Below are 6,667 nucleotides of genomic sequence, written 5' to 3' on the forward strand. Positions count from 1 at the left end.
GGCACTTCCTTTAGTTTTCTTCATTCTGATCTGATCATATTCTAATAATGCATATGAAATAACTACAGTCTGATTGCTGAGGAAAAGTAACTAATTAATTTGGTTTTGTAACAGGTGTCACTCTGTGGATTTAGATCTCAACCTAGCTCATGTGGAGAGCAGCCAAAAGAAGAGAAAGGCCAAACGACTTGGAAGTCTTGAAAGAGGCCTGGATAAAGTGATTACAGTGCTTACAGCAGGCACAAAGAAGTGATTCAGCTGACAGGGGCCAAGAAAGCTTAAGGTATGTTTGCTAGAGAAATATTTTATGGGAGTGATAGCTCCTGAAAACATTTCATACTATTAGGAATGGCCTCGTGACAAATTCTGTGATCTGAGTTGCCTGCGCTCTGTAGAAAATTGCACTTGCTCGTCCTGTTTTTCTGTTGATATAATGGCCCTGTTATTGCCCAGGGATTTAGTGCTGCCTTCAGCTCAGGTGAGTCACCAGCACGTCATGGGAGAGGGCTGACCATTGCTTTTTGCATGCCATCTCTCCAAACTGGAGGAGGATGCAGGATGGGTTTAAAGGAGTCCTAGCTGAAAGTACTGAATGATGTTATTTCTGTAGAGGCACCGCCAGCTTTCCCTCTGCTTTGAGGGAGCTTTGATAACGTTCCTTGCTGGCTGTTTTCCTTAGTTCAGGAACTAAGTTTTAGACTTTTAGAATCTGCATACATTGACTTTTCCATGAAGTGAACAGAATCATATAAATCACTTGAGAGGAATTTAAATTTGAATCAGTAGATGACATGTTCAAAAAAATTGTGATTCCTGTGAAAACAAGGCTGTTATGAAGGCATAAACAGTTCCATAACAGAAATTGATGCATCTCTCCAGCTAGCTGTCTGCTGGAGCTGCAGCTTTTAGGGACATCTCCAGGACAGTCACAGGATCAAGGAGTCTGGAAGGGAGATCTCTGGAGATCATCTAGTCCAGCCTATGCTAAAACAAGTTCTCTACATTAACTAGTGCTGGAAAACATCCAGGGGCATTTTGAATATCTCCAGAGAAGGAGACTTCACAGTCCTTTTTGGGTAGCTTGCTCCAGGGCTCTGACACCCTCAAGGTGCTTGCATGGAACTTCCTGTGTTCCAGTTTGCACTCATTGCCTCTTGTCCTGATGCTGATCACCACTGAAAATCATCTGACCCCATCCACTGGACACCTATGATTCAGGTATTTGCAAACACTGATCCCCTCTCAACCTTCTCTTTCCCAGCTGAACAGCCCCAGGTCTCTCAGCCTTTCCTCCTAAGGGAGGCACAGCTAGACTGTGCCACTGATCACAGCCCTCTGAGCTCTGCTTGTCAGCCAGTTCTCAAGCCACCTCGCTATCCAGTGTTTATCCCACACTTTCTAAGCTTACCTATGAGGATGTTGTGGGAGACAATGTCAATTCAGTGTCTTGCTGAATTCAAGGTACACAGCATCCGCTGCTCTTTCCTCATCTACCCAGCTGGTCATGACATCATAAAATCCTTAGAGGTGGAAACGGACCTCTGAATGCCATCTAGTCCAAGTCCCCTGCAAGGAGCAGCGACATGCACAGCTAGATCAGGTTGGCCAGGGCCTGATCCAACCTCTCCTTGAGAGTCTTCAGGGATGGGACATCCACCACATGATGAGACAGCCTGTTCCAGTGCCTCGCCACCCTCACCATAGAAGAGTTTCTCCTTATCTAAAAAATACCCTCTTTGAGCTTGAAACCATTTCCCCTTGTCCTTTCAGACTCAGCTGAAGATTCCGTCCCCTTTTTTGTCCACAGTCCACCCATCAAATCCATACCTTTCCAATTTGGAGAGAAGTATGTTGTGAGGTACCATATCAAAGGCCTTACTGAAATTGAGGTCGGTGACATCAGTGGTTCTTCCCTTGTCCATTGATACAGTGACACCATCATAGAAGGCCGCTAGTTGGTCAAGCAGGATTTGCCCCTGGTGAAGTCATGCTGATTCTCCTGTATCCCCTCTTTGCCTTCTATGTGCCTTAGTATGCAATCACAGAATGTCAGGGATTGGAAGGGACCTCTAAAGATCCATCTGTTCCAGCCCCCTGCCGGAGCAGGAGCTCCTGTATTAGGTCACTCAGGAACTTCCAGGTGGGTTTTGAATGTCTCCAGAGAAGAAAACCCAACAACCTCTCTGAGCAGCCCATTCCAGTGTTCTGTTACGCTCACCTAAATAATTTTTTTCTCATATTTATGTGGAACCTCCTGCGTTCCAGCCTGTGCCCACTGCCCTTTGTCCTATCACTGGGTGTCACTGAGAAGAGCCTGGCTCCATTCTCGTGACACTCACCCTTTACATATTTATAAACACTAATGAGGTCACCCCTCTGTCTTCTCCAAGCTGAAGAGGCCCAGCTCCCTCATTCTGTCCTTGTGAGGGAGATGTTCTGCTCCTTCCATCATCTCTGTGGCTCTGTCCTGCACTCTCTCAAGCAGTTCCTTGTCCTTGAATGAAGAGGCCCAGAGCTGGACATAATATTCCAGATGCGGTCTCACCAGGGCAGAGTGGTGGGAGAGGAGAACCTCTCTCTCCTACTGACCACAGCCCTTCTATTACACCCCAGGATGCCTTTTGCCTTCTTGTCCACAAGGGCGCAGTGCTGGCCCATGGTCATCCTGCTGTCCACCAGGACTCCAGGTCCCTTTCCCCTGCTCTCCTCTCCCACAGGTCTGTCCCAGCCTACCCTGGTACCTGGGGCTGTTTTTGTCCAGATGCAGGACTCTACACTCGCCCATGTTACATCGCATTCAATTCCTCCCTGCCCAACTCTGCAGCCTGTCTAGGTGTAGCTTCCAGGAGGATCTGTTGCGTGATTTTTCCTGGCACAGAGGTGAGACTGACAGGTCGGTAGTTCTCCGGGTCATCCTTGTTAAATGATGTCACCTTTTTTCCAGTCTCCAGGGACTTTACCTGATTGCCACAACTTGTATCATCGAGAGTGGCTTGAAGATTATATCAGCCAATGCCATTAGGACTGGGATGCATCTCATTAGACTTGTGGATGTGTAAAATAAACAGGGTGGATAAATAAATGTGGATGTATAAAATAAATTGGTACCAGATCAGTCAAACGTGATTTCCCATCGGTGAGCCCATGTTGACCAGTCCTGGTAACCCTCTTTTCTTCCACTGCTTGGAGATGACATCTAGAATAAACTGCTCCATCATCTTCCCAGTGACAGAGGTGAGGCTTCCTGGCCCACGGTTTCTTGGCTTCTTGCCCTTTTTGCAGAGTGACCTGACATGACTGTCCTCCAGTCCTCAGGCACCTATCCTGTTCTCTCTGGCCTTTTAAAAATGAAAGAGAGTTGTTCAGCAGTCAGTTCTCCTAGCTCCCTCACTGCTTGTGGGTGCATGCCATCAAAGGCCATGGATTTGTGTGCCTTGAGTTTGCCTAGCCTATCTCTAATCAGATCCTTCTCGACCATCAGGAAATCTTCCTTTCTCCAGACTCATTCTCTTACCTTCAGAGTCTGGGTTTCTGCAGGGCAGTCTTATCAGTAAAGACTAAAGCAAAAGCAGCATTCAGTAACTCCACCTTCTCAATGTCCTTTGTTGCCAGGACACCCAGTGCATTCGGCAGTGGGACTCACTTTCCCTCACCTTCCTTTTGCTATTGATTTACTTAAAGATGCCTTTCTTGTTGTCCTTGACCTCCCTCACCAGATATAATTCCAAAAGTGTCCTAGCTTTCCTTGTTGTAACCCTGCATGTCCTGACAACATTTCTATATTTCTACGAAGTGCACAGACCCTTTTTCACACTTCATAGACTTTCCTTTTTCCATTTGAGATTTCTCTTGAGCTCATCCTTGTAGGTTTCCTGCCACCTGCGCTTGATTTCTTACCCATAAGGATTCCCCAATTGTGAGCTTGGAAGAAGTGGTGCTTGAAAGTCTACCAGCTCTATTGGACTCCCTTACATTCCAGTGCTCCAGCTCATGGGATGTTAGGCCCTTGAAGTGGTCAAAGTTGGATCTCCTGAAGCCCAGGACCGCTGTCCTAATTATTGCTGTGTTTCTTCCATGCAAGATCCTGTTATCAGCTGTCTCATGGTCGATGCATGCAAGCGTGTCTATAATAAGAGGATTACTTTGTGTTCTGCAGTTTGGTTAAATGCAGTTTAGCTTCTGTATTCTGACCTGGAAGCTTATCCAATTGGCACTTTGTTAAATATCAGATGGCACTGTTACAAGTTCAAGACACTTGGGACTACAAACCTACCCAGCTAATTTGACAAGCATCCAGGCTGCACCAATAATTCAGGATGTCGAGTAATTGGAAACAAACCTAAGTGAGATTTTTTACCTCTAAAAGCTTTTATCATTCTGCATCAGTTTCCCTTGCCCACAGCATTATGCAAGATCACTGATGCACTTCTATGGGCACTAGATTACAACAGTGGAAGATGAAACCTTATGCAATTTTTGCTGCAGATGTTACAGAAAGGAGTCCTGCGTATTCGAGGTTGAACAGGAAATTGAAGAACTTTCTTTTTCTTTTTTTTCTCTCTCTGCCTTTTACATCCACAACCTACATTCATTTCTCAAGCTGTTTTACCTTCCTGCCTTCTCTGATCTTTGTGACAGTTGCAGTATTGGTGTGTTTGTGACATGACGATTGGTGTGCTCGGTCTCTTTTTACACGTGGCTGTCTGAAGGTTGCAGAAGTTACTTAGTGGACAAATCTGTTGCATGTAGCATTAGGCACGATACAAACAAACAAAACTGCAACCATTAACTTAAGGCTGGAAAGTACCTTGTTGTTTTGTTGTGTTTTTTTTTTGCACTGTGATACTTCAGGAATAGAAAAGCCTCATGGAACCTTGTGTGTTCCTTGACATCTGAAGCGCTCAGTCTCAGCAGAGCAGCACAGCACAGGCAATTCCCCAGCTGTGTGGTAGGGGCAGTGCCATAGGATACTCGAAACGTGGCTTCAAGCCTGTCTTCTGCCATCCTGTCAAGGGAGCACTTCTGGCTACATGCCTGTCTCCGTGCTTCCCTGGCCCATCTCTGCTGCTTTGGATTCTATGCTGATTGTAGAACTTGCAGTGCTTTGATATTAGTTGTGGAGAAGTTGTTGGTTGGCGTTGCTGCTGTTATTCCAGAGTACGATGATCACACTGGGGAGCTGAAGCATTTGTCTGCATGGTTGGATGTTCTGCAGCTTTCAGCGTGGAAAGGTTCTGTAACATCTTCAGTTTTAGGAAAAAGACGTTTTCTACGATTCTGATTTTTCTGAAGGAGCTGACTGCTTTCAGGCACACTGTGATGTTACCATGACTCAACTGCTGAATCCAGACCAAGTGCTGATGAAATAATCTCTGTCCTTTCAAAGGGGTCAGTGGAAAACAGAAAGGCTTCACCTTGTATGTGCCTAAATAGTCAGTTCCACAGCCCTTGAAGCAAATATTTTAATTTGCTTTCTCTGCCCCACTCTGTGAAATACAAACATTTTAGAAAAAGCATAGGGAACGTAAATGGATATGTGCATGAAACATTGTCCACGATGCAAAACAGTGTTAAGTGAGTTAAAGGAGCTCCCGTAGAGCTCTGTGATGAACATGAAGCAGTAATGATGATGTGGCACTTAGAGGCTGATGTGAGTGCTGTCTGCCCCTGTAAAACTGTGATACAAAAGGTGAGCTGTACAGCTCGGAGAGAGACTGTGTGTAACTGTAATGCCCATTCTTGTAGTTAAAACACACAAATATTTGGCCAAGAGATCACAGAATTACAGAATCCTCAGAGTTGGAAGGGACCTCAGAAGGTACCACTGCTGGATTTGGGTGTCACAGCTCTCAGCTGACTTCATCCTGGGCTGTTTTCTCAGTAATATGAATGCCAGTGGAGTACTGCAATGAAGTGCTTTTATTCATTTGAAATTGTCCAACGCCAGCTTTGAAACATGATTAAATGATTATTCTGCTTCTCTGTTGTTTTGTACAGCTACACCCTGAAATGCCAAACAAAGCCAGATTTTGGCAAAGAATCCATGAAGTTTGAGGCAGAAGTGTGTGGGCTCAGTAAGGACGAAGCAGTTGGTATCAGAAGACAGAGGCTCAGAGGGGATGCGTGGGTCTACAAGAGACTGGTGGAAGACATTTCATCCAGCTGCCAAGTGTGACTGCTGCTCAGCAAGCCACAGTGCTGTGCTGAGACTTTAATCATCATTTTAGAAAAATCGGTTTGGAAATGTAATTTGTGATCTCCTTCACAGCTGTGTTTGAGAAATCTTGTCAGCTCTTACAGTTTTAACCACCCCCTTTGTGTGTATGCCCACGGCACGTTTCCTTTTCTCACAAAATTGTCAACTTTTGCTACACGTTCTGCAGATGTAACTTGACTGAAATAAAATTCCTTAAACTACCCCATTTTTCGTATCTGCTATAAAAAGGAAGTTATTGGTGTTGATATGCTGGGGCTCATTAATGGTACCATTCCAGTTATCAATAGATGTGGTACAGAAATGCATTTGCATAATTCTCTTCTTGTCTCTGTGTAAGCAGGATTTATTGAGATCATTAACTAAGTCACAGCTGCGGATCACAGAGCTGAAATATGTGCTCAGTGCCATACCAAATAGAGCCACCTTCAACAAATGGGAAGTCGAGAGGGC

The 6,667-nt window shown here is 45.1% G+C and overlaps 1 long non-coding RNA gene across 1 annotated transcript; it reads left to right on the forward strand.

Annotated features, from left to right (window-relative positions):
• The first annotated feature begins 118 nt into the window (after window positions 1-118).
• LOC122171794 lies at window positions 119-6,422 on the forward strand. The gene is made up of 2 exons (XR_006172096.1): window positions 119-283; window positions 5,998-6,422. It is a non-coding gene; the product is annotated as an uncharacterized LOC122171794 (long non-coding RNA).
• Window positions 6,423-6,667: the final 245 nt, after the last annotated feature.

The sequence above is a fragment of the Centrocercus urophasianus genome, unplaced genomic scaffold, assembly GCF_019232065.1.
Source record: "Centrocercus urophasianus isolate 14NV4802_14NV808 unplaced genomic scaffold, USGS_Curo_1.0 seq_970, whole genome shotgun sequence".
Lineage (NCBI taxonomy): Eukaryota > Metazoa > Chordata > Aves > Galliformes > Phasianidae > Centrocercus > Centrocercus urophasianus.